This window comes from Aquarana catesbeiana, linkage group LG05 (genome assembly GCF_042186555.1).
Source record: "Aquarana catesbeiana isolate 2022-GZ linkage group LG05, ASM4218655v1, whole genome shotgun sequence".
Taxonomy (NCBI): domain Eukaryota; kingdom Metazoa; phylum Chordata; class Amphibia; order Anura; family Ranidae; genus Aquarana; species Aquarana catesbeiana.
The window spans coordinates 259,916,213-259,935,184 of NC_133328.1; the positions used below are offsets into that span (position 1 = coordinate 259,916,213).

The following is an 18,972-nucleotide window of genomic DNA, read 5'->3' on the forward strand; positions in this document are numbered from 1 at the left end:
GGGACAGCAAATTTACACTGCTATACAAGCTGTACACTCAATACTTTACATTGTAGCTCTTAGATTGTAAGCTCTAAGGAGCAGGGCCCTCTGATTCCTACTGTATCAAATTGTATTGTATTTGTACTGTTTACCCTCAAGTTGTAAAGCGCTACGTAAACTGTTGGCGCTATATAAATACTGTATAATAATAATAATAATTGTAGCAAAGTGTAATTTCTTCAGTGTTGTCACATGAAAAGATATAATAAAATATTTACAAAAAATGTGAGGGGTGTACTCACTTTTGTGAGATACTGTGTGTGTGTGTGTGTGTGTATGCATATGATGTATGTATATATGTGTGTGTGTATATATATATATATATATGTATATATATATATATATATATATATACACACAGTGGGGACAGAAAGTATTCAGATCCCCTTACATTTTTCACTCTTTGTTATATTGCAGCCATCATTTGCTAAAATCATTTAAGTTCATTTTTTTCCTCATTAATGTACACACAGCACCCCATATTGACAGAAAAACACAGAATTGTTGACATTTTTGCAGATTTATTAAAAAAGAAAAACTGAAATATCACATGGTCCTAAGTATTCAGACCCTTTGCTCAGTATTTAGTATAAGCACCCTTTTGATCTAATACAGCCATGAGTCTTTTTGGGAAAGATGCAACAAGTTTTTCACACCTGGATTTGGGAATCCTCTGCCATTCCTCCTTGAAGATCCTCTCCAGTTCTGTCAGGTTGGATGGTAAACGTTGGTGGACAGCCATTTTTAGGTCTCTCCAGAGATGCTCAATTGGGTTTAAGTTAGGGCTCTGGCTGGGCCATTCAAGAACAGTCACTGAGTTGTTGTGAAGCCACTCCTTTGTTATTTTAGCTGTGTGCTTAGGGTCATTGTCTTGTTGGAAGGTAAACCTTCGGCTCGGTCTGTGGTCCTGAGCACTCTGGAGAAGGTTTTCGTCCAGGATATCCCTGTACTTGGCCGCATTCATTTTTCCCTCGACTGCAACCAGTCATCCTGTCCCTGCATCTGAAAAACACCCCCACAACATGATGCTGCCACTACCATGCTTCACTGTTGGGACTCTATTGGACAGGTGAAGAGCAGTGCCTGGTTTTCTCCACATATACCGCTTAGAATTAAGGCCAGAAAGTTCTATCTTGGTCTCATCAGACCAAAGAATCTTATTTCTTATCATCTTGGAGTCTTTCAGATGTTTTTTTAGCAAACTCCATGCGGGCTTTCATGTGTCTTGCACTGTCTCCCATCTCCCGACTGCATCTCTTGAGCTCCGGCACAGTGATCTTTGGGTTCTTCTTTACCTCTCTCATAAAGGCTCTTCTCCCCGATAGCTCAGTTTGGCTGGACGGCCAGCTCTAGGAAGGGTTCTGGTCGTCCCAAACGTCTTCCATTCAAGGATTTTGGAGGCCACTGTGCTCTTAGGAACCTTATGTGCAGCAGAATTTTTTTGTAACCTTGGCCAGATCTGTGCCTTGCCACAATTCTGTCTCTGAGCTCTTCAGGCAGTTCCTTTGACCTCATGATTCTCATTTGCTCTGACATGCACTGTGAGCTGTAAGGTCTTATATTGACAGGTGTGTGGCTTTCCTAATCAAGTCCAATCAGTATAATCAAACACAGCTGGACTCAAATTAAGGTGTAGAACCATCTCAAGGATGATCAGAAGAAATGGACAGCACCTGAGTTAAATATATGAGTGTCATAGCACTCTTACGTAGTCTCCTAGAGCCCGCTGAGCAACGAGAAGCCGAACAGTGTCCAGGTCAAGTCAGTTCTCCCATAGCGGGGGGGGGAGAAAGGCGGCCGCCAATACCCCTGCTGTGTTGTAGTGTAGCCAGAAATGGAACCAACCACTTCCGGTGAGCGTGTTCCTTTTCTGGCTACACTACAATACAGCAGGGGTATTGGTGGCCGCCTTCCCCCCCCCTGCTATGGGAGAACTGACATGACCTGGACACTGTTCGGCTCCTCATTGCTCAGCAGACTCTAGGTGACTACGTAAGCTTTTCCTTTTAATTCCCTTGTTTTTATACAGGACTGCTTTTTATTATATGCAAGACTGAATAAATTCATTCATTATTTGTCATCTATTGTGGGACTGTTTGTTTCTTCAACCCATTGAGCGCTGGATTTTTGTGTTTTGAGTGAACCAGGGCTTAAAAGTCCTAAAAACATGTAAATATGAAAAGTGCAAACAAGAGCCAACAAGTTGAACGAGAAACTTCAGCCCATGCCAGATGAACTTAAAATTTGGCAAGCATGTCTACATAATTGCGTATTCTTCTCTGTAAAGCAGTGGCAGCCTCCTTTTATTTGCTCAAGATCATTCAAACACTGCATCATATCTGCACTTATTCGGCCAGTTGCGCATCTTGGAAGTTCGAGACCTTGTAAGAAGAGAAAAAAGTATTAAGGGAACGATTGTCAAGTGGCTGAGGCCCTACATTTCTGGAAATACTTACCTATTGTTGCTTGCAACCTGCTTGCCCTTCAGACACCTATACTACTAGGAATGTACACACTGCAACTACTCTGTAATCTTGGCCCTGGTGCCTGGGTCTACAAAACTCTGGTACCTAGCAACACTGCCAGCTCCTTCCACCTCTTCCTTCTCCATGCTAATGTTAAGGCACTACATACTTTGCTAATGTGTGGAGTGGGTGTTTGGTTTGGACATCTAAACACTTGACATGTATACACATTTTTAGCCAGATTCAAAGAATACTTACTTGTGCAAACAACAGGCTCACGAATAGTTTCTTCCACTTCTGGGTCTCTTTGGCCCTCTGTTTGACTTGCGTCTGGGGATGTTACATGAACAAGTGCAAGGTCTGTGCTGGGTCCAGGTGTCAGATCCCACGCCTCAAAACCAACATCCTGGTTGAGCTAACCACACTCACTTTCCTCTAAAAAAAAACAAAAAACAATACACTATTTATTAAGCCACCCCAAGTCACATCTGTTTCAAGCATCCATTTTGCTACATTAGTTGACCAACCTTGCACTTGGTCTGATGACAATGTTTGCTCCTGACTAGTGGACTCCACCATGCTTCACTGTGTTTTTTTTTTTTTTTTTTTTTTTTTTTAGTGAAAAATGCATCGAAAAGGGAAGGTGATGTAATTTTACATTGGGCAAACACTGGATAAGTGCCAACATTGATAAACTCTTGCAGCTGCCCCCTACCCCTCTTGTCTCCTATGGGATAGGGGATATATGATGATCATTCTAGCAGGCATGACTCTGTGTGATTTTGATCCCCGGGGCCTCTCCTCTACCCATGTCTACACTGGCAAGGCTGCATTAATGGGCACTGATGAGCCAGGCAGCAACCAGAAAGTGTTCTTTACCCCTTAAGTTCCAGCTTAAGCCCATGGCCTTTGGTCCACCTAGAATCGGTGGCTAAATGAGTGTGTTTGAAGTTGTCACTTATGTTTTTGGGGGGAAGATGGCCTTGTTGTCTCCCCTGTTGGGGCCCGATGGAGGGTAGGCTCTCTTTGTCCCCTCTGGTGGTTTGTCTGTAGCCTCATTTTTTTGTGCCTCCCCGTTGAAAGAAGAGAAAAAAAATAGTTTAAAAAATAAATACATGGCAAAACAAACATTTAAAAATGTCCATATCTGCTTTATATTTAACTTAATATTTATAATACAAATTCAGACAAAGATTAGAGAAAACATTATCTCGATTTATCGAGACCTACTTGGAGAAAACACATATACAGACAGCTAATTTACATATATACATATTGGTTAGATACAAATATTGCTTACTTTTTTTGATTATATGATGGATGGACTCCATCTGGTCCATCTACTTTAGATCAGACCATCGCTTTCTGATTTGGTCCTTAGTTCGTTGCACCGAAAATTCTCCCTGCAAAACAGCAATGACCTTCTCCAAAATGAGATCCTTTCGGCTGTTGGGCTTTCGTAGTTGCGCAGCTTGCAGTCGTAGTAGTGCTTCTCAAAGATCCGCACCATCTCCACCATCTCACCCTTGTTCATGGGGGTGAATTTGTGCCTCCTATAAGATCCACCACCGCGGGGCTGCCTAGAATTCGCAGAATCCACCATGTTGTCCCTCCCGAATGTTCTGCCGTGTGCGTTGCATGCAGAAGGGAGATGGTCACGCCCCAGCGTCATGACACGCTGAGAGCGGAGTTTCACGCATGCACAGTGTATATAAAGCCATAACGCACGGTCGATGTAACGGCTGTAGAAACTATCTTGGAGTGGAGGACGAACAATCGCCATCACACGAAAGGAGCCATAAAACGAAGGTACAAATATAAATTGGGGTATAGGTGGTTAGTGGACTATACGGCTTAGATTGAGGCCTATATTGGGACCAGTTTATGAGTTATGCCAGACATTATGTTTTATCTTGTGTTATATCTTGCAGGCATCTGATTATTTATCATGGTTGATAAATTTACATTGCCAGATTTTTTTTGCCACACTTCATTGACCTGTAGCGGGAGCTGCACTGTCTGTGGAAGGTCAAAAGTCGAGACTACTTGAATAAAATCTTGAGGAAGACAGGAAAAACTCCTCGAGTTGGTCAAACCAGTGCAACCCAGGGCAGACATTGCATATATCAAGACCAAAATCTTCAATCTGAGGAGTACCTTTTAACAGAGAGCTCAAGAAGGTCCAGGAATCAAAGAGATCGGGAGCATCAGCTGATGATATCTATGTCCCCAGGCTGTGGTATTATAGAAGTATGCATTTTTTGACCGACCAGACCGAACCCAGGTCATTGCTGTTCCACATCGGCTGAGGCCACAGCTCCTGAGGTTCACCCTGGTCCTTCTACACAGGATGAAGATGTGGAGGAGCCCAGCTTGACCCAGGTATAGCATTGTTGAACATATTTTTATCCAAAAATACAATAATGATAACTAGACATTCTTGTTCAAATATTTCTGCCTTAACAAAGTGGTGGGATCAGAATGATAGTCTTTTCCATTTGTCCACATTCAATTTGCAACAGTCAGGATTTTCTTTTTTTTTTGTTTACAAAAGTTTTATTTGGAAGTTTGAATTACAAAAATATAAAGGTTATTCTTGTTACAGGATATATGAATAAAACATTAATATACATTGACATGTGGGGAGGAGGTATGATGGTAAATCAGGTACAAATGAAAAGTAATAGTCATACAGTAGTACATTTTCACATGTAATATTGCAATAAAGTCTGTCAAGTTACATTCCAGTAAGACCATTTCTTTTTATGAATATTTGTTGAATCATTGAGAGTGTGGTAGATCCATTCCGAGATCTTAATTGATTCCATTCTTGTGGTAACTTGTTGCCATTGTAAATTGTTTGTCTTCCAATTATATGCAATCATCCAATAAATGGAGCTGCACAATGAGTGGAATAATCTCATGCATGGTGTGGGAATATTTGGTATTTTTGCATATAAGAGACAAACTTGGGGGGTGAGTGTAATTTTTTGTTGGGAAGAGGATTCAATAAAGCCAGTGGCCTTGAGCCAAATTTGTTTGATGTGTTTGCATTCCCAGAAAGTATGTAAAAGGGTACCTGGTTCTGGGCATCCCCTAAAACAATTTGGGGAGACAGAAGGGTAATATGTATGAAGTTTGGAGGGGTTTAGATACCATCTAGCGAATAATTTAAGAGGGGTTTCTCTGAAAGAGATGGCTTTATTACATTTACGGAGATTTTCAGACATGGAGGACCATTCCTCAGTACTGAATGGAGTCGCCATGTCCGATTCCCATTTTAGCATCTGTGTTGATTTGTCTGGTGCTTCAAAGTTATTTAGGTAATGATAGATTCTTGAAATAAGACCTTTATCATTTGATAAGGAGATACAGATATGTTCAAATGTGGTGTTGATACTGCATGTTGTGAGAGCAAAAAATTTATTATAAAAGGATTTGATAAGATGGTAGTTATGAAGTTCAGATGCTGGTAGACCATGGGTGGATTGTAGGGATAAAAAAGGGGGAAACCCCCATTTTGATTGAAGGGATTTGAGAGTAGTTAAATTCTTGTTGATCCATAGGGAAAAGGAGGATCTATTGTTATATGCTATGGGGAATCTGGGATCTCCTAGAAAGGAGGCTAAGGGTGGAGTTTTAGAAGAGAGTTTGAAAGTATCTTTGTATTTATTCCATAGTTGGAAAGATTGAGCAACTATAATGTTGTATTTAAGGAGTCTTTTGTAAGATGTGATGTTAGACCATAGTATTCCTTGTAGGTGAAGTGGGAGGATAGATGTGGATTCAAATTTTTTCCAAGGGTTTACCTGGGAAGGAGTGAACCATTGTGTAAGTTGGGTTAGTCTGGCTGCTAAAAAGTATAGCCAGATATTAGGGAGGCCAAAGCCTCCTGATGTTTGAGGTCTGTGCATAAGGGCGTAACTGCATCTAGGTTTTTTTCCAGACCAGACAAACTTGTTTATAATTCCTTGAATATATAATAATTTAGATTTTGGGACATTAATGGGAAGTGCTCGAAAATAATATAGAAGTTTAGGGAGGATTGTCATTTTAACGGCACATATCCTTCCAAGAAGGGATATGTGGAAAGAGGACCAGGACGTTAGGAGGGAGGTGATTTGAGAGAATAATGGGATGTAGTTAGATTTATATAGTAAGTTATGTGTAGGGGTTATATTAACACCAAGATATCTAAATGACTTGGTATTCCATATGAATGGGAAGTTGTTAGACAATAGATTTTGAGTGTTTTGGCTGTAGTTGATTGGCATGGCTGAGCATTTAGTGGTATTGATTTTAAGACCTGAGAGGGAATGCAAGGAGTTGAGTTCTTTAAGGAGAGAAGGGATTGATGTGTGGGGTTCTGTGAGGAATATAAGAGCGTCATCAGCATATAAGCTAATTTTGAATTCATTAATATCCTTAGTGTAACCCTTTATATCAATATTGTTTCTGATTTTTTGGGCTAATGGTTCAATAGCAAGGGCAAACAATAGAGGTGAAAGGGGGCAGCCTTGTCTAGTTCCTCTGCTAAGTGGGAAAAATTCTGAGTTATGACCAGGAATTTTGATTCTAGTGTGGGGGGCATGGTATAATGCATTGAAGCCTTGTAGAAATTTATCTGAGATCCCATACTTAGGTAATAAGTAGTTAAGATAGGACCAGCTGACACTGTCAAAAGCCTTGTGGATATCTAAGCTGAGAAGGCATAATTGTTTGAAGTATAGATTTGCATCTTGTATTATGTTCGTTACTAGTCTGATATTATCCACAATCTGGAGATTCGGGATAAACCCAGTTTGGTCAATGTGAATTAAGTTTGGGATCACTATAGCTAGTCTATCCAATAGAAGTCTACCGAAAATCTTTAAATCATTATTGAGAACCGAAATAGGGCGGTAGTTTTGGGGAAGGGAGTGGTCTTTGAATGGTTTGGGAATAAGTGAGAGGTTGGCTAGAAGCATTTCGTCAGGGAAGTGACCACCGTTAAGAACATGATTGTAGAGATTTTTAAGGTGTGGGATTAAAAGTGGGGCAAATTTTTTATAGTATGAGGAGGAGAAGCCATCTGGGCCTGGTGCCGTAGATGTCTTGAGTGATTTAATTATTTTTAATATTTCAGTATCTGTGCAAGGGGCATTAAGGTGTTCTATTTGTTGTGGGTTAAGATGAGGTAGAGGGATATCATCTAGCCAGGATTTGGAGTCACCATCAAGAGGTGGTTGTGGGCTGGAAAGCAAGTCTTTATAAAAAGTAGAGAATATTTTAAGAACTCCATGAGGGTGAGTAACCATATTACCAGAGTGATCTCTAAGTTTATAAGAGTGTGGGGGTTTGTGATCCTGGTTTAGTTTTTTAGCAAACATAGTTGATGGAGAATTACTATGTAAAAGGAATTTGGCTCTTGAGAATCTAAGGGATTTTTCTGTGTTAGCTGACAAAATAAGATCTAAGGCTTTACGTTTTTCTTGAATCTGTTTAGTGAGATCTTGTGATGGGTTGTGCTGAATTTTATTATATAAGATATTTAGATCTCTTGTTAAACTTTTGATATTAATAAGTCTTTCTTTATTTTTGTTTGCAGTAAGGCTAATTAATTGACCACGTAATACTGCTTTATGGGCGACCCAAAGCGTGGTAGAGGGGGTTTCATCATTTACATTTTCTGTGAAGTAGTTATCAATATGTGTCATGATCGACTGTGTTGTAGTTGGATCTGTTAATATTGAATCATTTCATCTCCAATTGTAAGGGGAGGGTGAAAGACCTATATGGGAGGTTTCAAATGAAGTGATATCATGATCTGACCAAGGGCAAGGATGAATATTTGCTTTGGATGAGTTGGCAAGGAGTATTGGGGTGCAGAATATGTAGTCAAGTCTAGTGTATACATCATGTGGATGTGAGTAATGTGTATATGATCTGATACCGATATTATGAGCCCTCCATGAGTCAATGAGTTGAAGTTTGTTTATAGATCTATTTAGGGATTTGGAGAAAGCTTTGGAGGAAGGGGATACTTTACTCCTATCCAAAGAAGGGTGTGATGTATGATTAAAGTCACCACCTAGAATAATGTGGGGGGAGCTATATCTGTTAAGTGTTTCAAAAAAGTTGGAATAAAAAGTGGATTGTGACTCATTGGGGGCATAGATTGAGGCTATTGTAATAGCTTTGTTATTTAATAGTCCCTTTATGATAATGTATCTACTGTCTGGATCTTTGTATAAGTTTTGTATGTCTAGGACAATAGTGTTGCGAATAAAAATAGCAACTCCACGTGTTTTATTCTGAAAAGTAGTGTAATAAAATTGATTATATGTTTTATCAAAATAATTTGGGTGATTGGATTCAGCAAAATGTGTTTCTTGCAAGAGAATAATATCAGCCCCTAATCTTTTGTAATGTTGAAATGCTTTTTTCCTTTTATGTGGAGAGTTAAAACCCTGAGTATTATGGGAAAGGATTTTCAAAACCATTGATCACATTTTGTTGGTGTATGTTTGGGTAGAAATCTCAATCTTAATAAAATATATAGGGGTGTATATGGAGAGCATGAATGTGAGTACAAAGGAAAAGATCTCTCTGGTTTTAAGGGTGTGTGAAGAATATACCATGAGGGGTGAAATGGAGTCATAAATAGTACATCATACCATACCATCAGAATGTGGTAACCTTGAAAATATTGACAATGTTTAAAATAGGCTATTTGAAAAGTTTTAAATGAACTTCCAAAATTTACTGAATTTTTTGCATTGGCCATATAGGCTGAACTTTCACGTGAAAAAAACATAGTATAAACCAAGGGACAAGGAAATTCTTATCACTATAATATGAACATAGCTTCAAAGGACAAATATGTCCAAATCCTGCAGATGCAGTCGAACACAAAATCCACCAAAGAAGGGATAGCGCGGTCGACCACATGGGCAGGTGGGGGAACAATCCAGCGACGGCTTACATAACAGGCAACTTAAACAAATTATTATTTGACTGAGCGCAACATATACCAGGGGGGCCTAAAGAAAAGAAAAGGTTAAACACGGCCCATGAACAAATGTTGGGATGAGAATATTAAATGAAGAAACAACCACATCTGTCTCCGTTTAAATGGAGAAAGTGTCCTTGCTTTCAAAAAGTAGTATATCAGAAACTTGTATATATACTGTTAATAGAGACAAACAACCAATACAGCATTATGATTATTAGAGTATAGGAAGTGAGGAGGGAGGAGGATAAACGAGAAGGGGGGGAGGGAAGTGGAAGAGAGGGGAAAGAGGGGGGGGAGATAGGTACAAAAGAAACAAATAATAATAAAAAAATAAAAAAATAAAAAAAAAAAAATTTTTTCCCTTTTTTTTTTTTTTCCTCTTTCGTTCTTCATCTTCCTTTCTTCTTTCTTCTCATCCCCATGTCTTCATCTTCTGGAGAGTCAGGAGGAGGAAAAGTTATGGTGATAGATCAGACCAATGAGGAAATCAAGACGAAGATGCTGTACTAGCAGAAATCACTTTCGATGCTGTGGGAGAACTGTAGATATGATGTTGATTTAAATTCCGTAGAGGTACGGTGAAGGTTATAGAAAACTTTGGTGAGATTTTTTTTTTTTTTTTTAAGTGTGAGGGTTGAGGAGGTGCAGGAGGATATTAGATTACTTGATCTTGAAATGGTTGGCGCCATCTTCTTTGCTCCAAAGTTTTGCGTCTTGAGGATGGAGTAGACCAGATGGGAGAGGGTCTTGGAGTAGATGGAAATTTATTTGGGGGTTCAGGTTCAAGCAAACCCAGTTTTACCAATAGTTTCTTCCCTTCAATGATGTTATATACTGTGTATGTTGAGCCATTATATGGGATAGTGAGTTTGAATGGAAATCCCCATCTGTATTTAATTCTTGCTGCTTGTAGAATATTGGTGACCTCCTTCATCCTGCGTCTTCTGTCTAAGGTGGCAGGTGAGATATCAGGGTAGACTTGCAGCTTTTTGCCATCTAGTGCAATATTTGGGGAGTTTCTTGATGCACGCATGATGTATTCTTTCACCAGAAAATCTTTCATGCACATGATGATATCTCTGGGTGGTTTATCAGGTGGAGGTTTGGGGCGTAAGGCTCTGTGAATTCTGTCACATGTAAAGGCTGATATAGGTTTATCAGGTAAAAGATTGTGAAAAATCTTGGAAACCACGCAGTCTGATGTTATGGCGTCTGTTTCTGTTATCTAAGTCCTCGACTTGCGCCTGCATGAAGGCAAAACTGTCAGCTAGTGTCTCATAATCCTTTCTCAGATCATTATGAGCAAGAGAGAGTTCATCGTGCTTGGTTTCAAGAATGTCAGTGCGACTACCTATGCTGGCAATCTCTTGAGATAATGCAGTGGTAGATTTATGGACTTCACTCTCAATCTAGCTTATCAAAAATGGAGGTGAGACTAGCATCTAGATCAGCTTTAGATAGGGGATAAGTGTACTCACAGTTCCCATTGCTGATAGAGGGAACGGATGGATCGGATTGCATTTGCTTCCCTGAGGCCGCATGTAAGCTGGTGCCGGCGCCATTTTGGGACATCTTCCTGTTCTGTTTGCCTGCAGCGTCCAGGAGAAAGTGAGTAAGGTTGTGTTGTGGGCAGCGAATATGCCCGGATCTTCTTGCTGGCATGCACGGGTATGTTACCCAGGTATGGGTGATGTTTCCGCCGTGGAACGAGCGCTCTGGCCCTGGATTATCGGCCTGTGTTGTCCGGGTCAGATGGAGCTCAGGCTACTCGCGTCCGTCCCGCATCGCGCCGCGCATGCGCCCCCAATGTCCCATTTTCATCCACAGGAAAGTCATTCAGGAGGAGCTCGTGGCCAGCAGCCACACGGAGTCCCAGATCCCTTCCCTACGCCCTCCTGCTAAAAGGGCCAGGAAGAGCAGGTACCTGGATGAGTCCACAGCTGCCTTCCTCAGCCACGCCACTAGTGCCATCAGGACGGATCCAGATGCAGCTGAGGCATTTGGGTTTCTGACGGCAAATAAGTTAAGGGAGATGGATGTGGATCAAAGGAGAATGTGTGAGGAACTCATGCTGCAGCTCCTCAACAAGGGGGGAAGGGGACAAATTACATCAAAAACCCACATTTCAGATTTTGATGCCCCGCCTCCACAGCCACCACAGCAACCCCACCCACCACAACAGCATGGCAGACATTGGCAATTCCAGCCACAAGACCTCCAACAAGACCACTGGGCTGGGGATTTTCAGCCCTCAGATACTATTTTTTTTTATTATGATTTTATTTGTTATACTTTATTTCTTTTTGTATGCATAGAATGCACTTTTTGGTTAACTTGAATAATGCACAATAAAAAACAATTGTGTAGAATAATACTTGGCTATGTGTTTTACTTCAAATGACAGTTACATTTAAAAAGTACAATGTAAAATTAACAAGGGACACCAACATAGTTGTATCTTTCATCTAAAAAAACGACGGGATAATGTTGTTGTGGTAACTTGACCAAAAAAGAATAAAAAAGACAATATTATTCTTGATATCACTAGAAAAAAAAGCCGTTTTAACCACTTCAGCCCCGGAAGGTTTTACCCTCTTCCTGACCAGAGCACTTTTTACAATTTGGCACTGTGTCGCTTTAACTGCTAATTGCGCAGTCATGCAATGTTGTACCCAAACAAAATTTGCGTCCTTTTTTTCCCACAAATAGAGCTTTCATTTGATGGTAATTGATCACCTCTGCAGTTTTTATTTTTTGCACTATAAACGGAAAAAGACCGAAAATTTTGAAAAAAAATGATATTTTCTACTTTTTGTTATAAAATCCAATAAACTCCATTTTAGTCATACATTTAGGCCAAAATGTATTCAGCCACATGTCTTTGGTGAAAAAAAAGTCAATAAGCGTATATTTATTGGTTTGCGCAAAAGTTATAGCGTCTACAAACTAGGGTACATTTTCTGGAATTTACACAGATTTTAGTTTATGACTTTCATTTCTTGAGGTGCTAAAATGGCAGGGCAGTACAACCCCCCCCCCAAATGACCCCATTTTGGAAAGTAGACACCCCAAGGAAATTGCTGAGAGGCATGTTGAGCCCATTGAATATTTTTTTTTTGTCCCAAGTGATTGAATAATGACAAAACAAAAAAGAAAAACAGTTTTTACAAAAAGTTGTCACTAAATGATATATTGCTCACACATGCCATGGTTATATGCGGAATTGCACCCCAAAATACATTTTGCTGCTTCTCCTGAGTACGGGGATACCACATGTGTGGGACTTTTTGGGAGCCTAGCCGCGTACGGGGCCCCGAAAACCAAGCACCGCCTTCAGGATTTCTAAGGTCGTAAATTTTTGATTTCACTCCTCACTGCCTATCACAGTTTTGAAGGCCATAAAATGCCCAGATGGCACAACCCCCCCAAATGACCCCATTTTGGAAAGTAGACACCCCAAGCTATTTGCTGAGAGGCATGATGAGTCCATGGAATCTCATTTGGTTTTGAAAATAAAGAAAGAAAAGAAAAATGTTTTTTTTTTTTTTCTTTTTTCAATTTTCAAAACTTTGTGACAAAAAACTAGGTCTGCAATATACTCACTATACCTCTCAGAAAATAGCTTGGGGTGTCTACTTTCCAAAATGGGGTCATTTGGGGGGGGGGGGTTGTGCCATCTGGGCATTCCATGGCCTCCAAAACTGTGATAGGCAGTGAGGAGTGAAATCAAAAATTTACACCCTTAGAAACCCTGAAGGTGGTGCTTGGTTTTCGGGGTCCCGTACGCAGCTAGGCTCCCAAAAAGTCTCACACATGTGATATCCCTGTACTCAGGAGAAGCAACAGAATGTATTTTGGGGTGTAATTTCACATATGCCCATGGCATGTTCAAACAATATATCATTTAGTGACAACTTTGTGCAAAAAAAAGTGTCTTTTTCCCGCAACTTGTGTCACAATATAAAATATTCCATGGATTAGACATGCATCTCAGCAAATAGCTTGGGGTGTCAACTTCCCAAAATGAGGTCATTTGGGGGGGTTTTGAACTGTCCTGGCATTTTATGCACAACATTTAGAAGCTTATGTCACACATCACCCACTCTTCTAACCACTTGAAGACAAAGCCCTTTCTGACACTTTTTGTTTACATGAAAAAATATATTTTTTTTGCAAGAAAATTACTTTGAACCCCCAAACATTATGTATTTTCTTAAAGCAAAGACCCTACAGATTAAAATGGTGGGTGTTTCATTTTTTTTTTTTACACAGTATTTGCGCAGCGATTTTTCAAACGCATGTTTTTGGGAAAAACACACTTTTTAAAATTTTAATGCACTAAAATACACTATATTTCCCAAATGTTTGATGAAATAAAAAAGATGATCTTAGGCCGAGTACATGGATACCAAACACGACATGCTTTAAAATTGCGCACAAATGTGCAAACAACATACATTTTTAAAAGCCTTTAAAAGCCTTTACAGGTTACCACTTTAGATTTACAGAGGAGGTCTACTGCTAAAATTACTTCCCTCGATCTGACCTTTGCGGTGATACCTCACATGCCTGGTGCAAGTTTACATTTGACGCGAGACCGACGCTTGCGTTCGCCTTTGCGCGCGAGAAGGGGGGGGACAGGGGTGCTTTTTTTTTTTTTTTTTTTTTTTGCGTTTTTTATCTTATTTTTAAACTGTTCCTTTAATTTTTTTTTTTTTTTTATAATTTTTATTGTTATCTCAGGGAATGTAAATATCCCCTATGATAGCAAGGGGTAGTGACAGGTACTCTTTTTTGAAAAAATTGGGGTCTATTAGACCCTAGATCTCTCCTCTGCCCTCAAAGCAGCTGACCACACCAAGATCGGTGTGATAAAATGCTTTCCCAATTTCACAATGGCGCTGTTTACATCCGGCGAAATCTAAGTCATGAAATGCTCGTAGCTTCTGGTTTCTTAGGCCATAGAGATGATTGGAGCCATTCTGGTCTCTGATCAGCTCTATGGTCAGCTGGCTGAATCACCGGCTGCATTGTCGGGTTCCCTGTTGGGACAGGAGAGCCAGAGGAAACCATGGAAGGCAGGTGGTGGGAGGGGGGGGACATGACCTTGTAAAAGCAGTCTAGAGGCTAATAAGCCGCTAGGATTGCTTTTACATGAAAGTCGACCGCTGGCTGAAAATAATGATACCAAGATGATACCTAAACCTGCAGGCATCATTCTGGTATAACCACTCAAAGTCCAGCAACATACCAGTACGTTGCTGGTCCTTGTTGGGCATATATTGTAATCTTTTTTTTTTTCACAGGCTGCATGAAAAAAAGAGATTGATCGGTGGGTATGCCTACCATTAGAATACCTCCCTTCATCCACCCACTTCTAATGATGGGCATACATGCACCAAGTTAGGAGCAAATTGCTCCTCCGCCCCAGCTGCCCTCATGCTTCGGCATATATGCTCTTTTTTTTAACTGGTGGTGAAATTACCCCCAACAGCGCTGGAGTCATGACTTTATGTATCGTGGGAGCAAACAATGTTGCTGTCGAGATAAATAAATCCGCGCTGCAACTGAATGGCGTACCTGCTAAGCAAATGATGGTTAACAATAAAACAAAGTAACATTAAAGTATAACAGTAATGCCCCGTACACACGGTCAGATTTTCCGATGGAAAATGTCCGATCGGAGCGTGTGTGGGCTCCATCGGACATTTTCCATCGGATTTTCTGACACACAAAGTTGGAGAGCAGGAGATAAAATTTTCCGACAACAAAATCCGATCGCGTCAATTCCGACCGTGTGTGGCCTGTTCCGACGCACAAAGTGCCACGCATGCTCAGAAGAAATTCCGGCACGGAACAGCTCATTCTGGTAAACTTAGCATTCGCAATGGATACAGCACTTTCGTCACGCTGCAATGTCCAAAATGGTTTAATACAGCGCACTCTCTTCTTCTTTATAATGTGACAAGAATTAAGTAGTTTTGCTGCTCATATTCAAACACACTTCTCACAAAGTTTTATTTATGTTTTTTTATTGGGATTCCCTGAATATATTGTTATTAGTTGTCACATCTGACAGAATGTTTTTTTTTTTTTTATTTAATTTTTTTTGGGATTTTAAGCCTTTTTTTTTTTTTTAGATTTAATGTTTGTATTTTTTCCAAGGCTGATCTTTGTTCAATGTTATTTTTACTCCAGAATATTTGTGTGTGTGTTTTGTGTGTCAAGTTACCCCAACACCATTGATATCTTTTATTATTTAATCTCAAGGAGATTGTTTGTTGTTGGTGTCCCTTGTTAATTTCACATTGTATATTTGAAATGTACCTGAAATCTCACAAAAAAACTGTCCTTTTTGAAGTAAAACACATAGGAGAGTATAATTCAAAACAAAAATCCTTTATTAAGGGATCAGAACCAAACAAAGAGGAAGGCAACACTGGATCAACAGGAGAAATTAGCGAAGCCTGGGACCCCCACAGCAGACATCAATTCTTGAACATCAAAATTGGTGGCCTGAGTAGTCCATATGTAAGGGAGGGCAGTCTGGTTCAGAAGTCGCAGAGATCTAGAAAGCAGCAGATGACATCTGTGTCCCCAGGCTCTGGTACCACAAGAGGCTGCATCTTTTGCCAGACCAGACTGAGCCCAGGGCCATCACTCTCTGGTCTTCCTTCCACGCTTCCTTCCACGCTGTGGCTGTGCTGTTGGAGATGTGGCAGGAGGAGGAGTAGGACCTGGAGGAGGAGGAGGACCTGGAGGAGAAGGAGGAGGAGGAGGAGGACCTGCAGGAGGAGGACCATCGCAAAGGTGTGTCTGAGCTGTAATTTGGCCCCTCATACCTTTGTTAAGAGCCTCCAATATGAGCGACTCACATGGCTTGTTGGCCCTCCTCCATCCTCTGCATTTTATAGGCAATGGTGGCAGCAATGTCCTCCTCCACGGTGTGTGGTGCTCCCAGGACCTCTGTAGCCCTCCAAAAGAGTCCTCTGGCAGCCTCCTCTAGGGCACTCCTCCTCCTGCCACTTTCTCTTTCCAGGGGGGGTGGAGGGACCTGCAGATCAGCCAGCCGGCTCAGCCCGGCCACCTCCTGGCTGAGACTTCCCTGTGTATGAAAAAGGGACATGGTTTTAGTTGTTGCATCATCAATCACAATCATAAATTAGTACTCCCAACTAACAGCTAGTTAACATCATTGATTGGACAAGCAGAAATATTTAGAGGAATGCTATACCTGGCTCAATCTGGGCTCCTCCACATGTTGCCTGGAAGGCCCAGATTGGGCGTCAGAAGCCTCAGCCGGGGGGGAAGGAAGCGTGGAAGGAAGACTGGAGAGGGATGGCCTGGGTTCAGTCTGGCCTGCCAGAAAATGCAGCCTGTCATAGTACCACATCCTGGGGACATAGATGTCATCTGCTGCTCCGGATCTCTGTGAATCCAGGACTTTCTTGCGCTCCCTTACATATGTACTCCTCAGGCCACCAATTAAGATCTTCAAAAATGTGATGTCTGCCGTGGGGATCACCTGCTTCACAATTTCACACAATTGCTCCAGTGCTGCCTTCCTCTTTGCTTGGTTCTTGTAATGGGGGTGTTTAATCTCCCACAGACATGGCAGCTCCCTTAACATATCTATGACTACTGACATGAAGTCATTGTCTTTCACTAGCATATCCATGTTCACTGCAAGACACAACACAAGCCAAACCCTAATGTCAGACAAAACTCTCCTAATCTTGTTACAATATAGGCCTCAATGTAGAAGCAGTATAGGCACAAGTTTGTCTCTTACCTTCGTTTTTACGATCGGCGCGTCCAATGCTCCTTCCTCCACTCACAGATCATACGTAATACGCACGTGTGTTACGCTTTAGATACACTGCGCATGCGTGTAACTCCGCCCGCCCCTGGCGTTCTTTCTATTCTATTCCCCGCCCCTTTTCGTTCGGCGCAGTGGGGGAAGAGCACATGGCGGAGTCACAGCAGGTGCGGGATAATTACAGGAACGAGGAGGAAGGCCCGGATCCGGACACGTCCCGATCCAGAAGGAGACATTTTAAGGCCACAAATATGTCCTTTGGGGAGATGTTGGAGATGGTGGACATCCTGAAGAGGGCCGACTATGACGAAAAGTATGGGCCTTACCCCAACCCCAATATCAGAAAGGCCAAGATCATGGCGAAAGTGGTCAAAAGTCTTCACAGGAATTTCGGGGGAACGACGATCGAAAGATCACCTCAGGAAGCGGTGGTCGGACCTGAAATTAAGAGAGCCAGAGCAGTACAGAAAGATCCGGAGAGTGCTGCAAAAAAGTAAGTAGTTGTGCTGTGTTCCTATTCTTTTTGTCTTTATTACGTTCGTGCTGCTCCATATGCTTTTCTTAATTGTACAGTTTAAAAGGGCAACTTTAATGTTCATGGGCCCATTATTCGTTCGTATCAAACATTTTTCTTTCGGCCTCTAAAACACCATTGTTTAGGCCATATGCATTTTCCCACATTTTTTAGGGCCTACTTGGATGCCAAATATTTGTTTGTGTAGATGGGTTTGTTACTAGAATGAAATGCAAACTAGATTCTGTGTAAGGAGAGGACACTGAGCAGCTGTTTTCACATCTGGACACTGGAGCACTAGTGTGGGACACAAGAACACCATTTTTTATTAGGGGGGCTACACAGGTGCTCCAGTGTATACTATAGGGGGGTCTCCATCTGTGAAGCTTGTACTAAACAGGTAAAGTATTGCAGCTTGACAAAGGGCAATAAAAAAAATACATCTTGGAACTCGGCTAAAATAGACAATTGTACCCCACTTCCAAGCAATGTTTCCTATTTATAGTTCTGCCATCAAATATCTGTGTGCTAATTATACCATTTTTGTTTTACATAGGGGAGAAAAGACTCGGAGGACACCCCTCATCCGAGGAGACCACAGACCCCCCACCTATGGAAGAAGGTGAAATACCCCCAACCCAAGAAGAGCAGGAGGAGGAAGAAGATGTGGTGGAAATTGGCACCACAACAGGTGAGTGTCTGCGACCACAGGCTCAGGTAAGAAATGGATGCTGGCAGATTTTTGATACCTGTTTTTGTTTGGTTTCTCTCTTTTTAGGTGATCGTGATGTGAGGGATCGAGATCCTTTCACATCTGAAAGTGCCCAGATCCTGATCGGGGAGATCATGGGGTGTAATGTCGAATTGCAAAACATCCAGAAAAAAATAAATGATGTGATTCAAAAAAATAATAACATCATTGATGTTTTGGGGCGAATTTAAAACCCCACAAAATCACTTTTTGGATTGTGGTCCAATGTTTTAAATCTTTTTGCAATGTTTTGAAAAGCCAAATTTGGAGGATGCACACAGTGTGCCAACATGTGCTATCTGCCATCACGGGAGATCAATGGACGTGTTTTGGGGGTGCAACCCCTTCCTCAATTATAAAGTAGCGGTGAGGAAAGGCTTGCTCCCC

The 18,972-nt window shown here is 41.2% G+C and overlaps 1 protein-coding gene across 6 annotated transcripts in view; it reads left to right on the forward strand.

Annotated features, from left to right (window-relative positions):
- ATPSCKMT (ATP synthase c subunit lysine N-methyltransferase) overlaps window positions 1-18,972 on the forward strand; it is a 341,459-nt gene that overhangs the window by 53,004 nt on the left and 269,483 nt on the right. Inside the window, exon 2 of one of the 6 annotated variants that reach the window (XM_073630733.1) lies at window positions 4,439-4,889. The exons of the other annotated variants lie outside the window; for them this stretch is intronic. The gene's annotated coding sequence lies outside the window, so the exon portion shown is untranslated. The remainder of the gene's footprint in view (window positions 1-4,438; window positions 4,890-18,972) is intronic. 6 annotated transcript variants of the gene reach the window in all.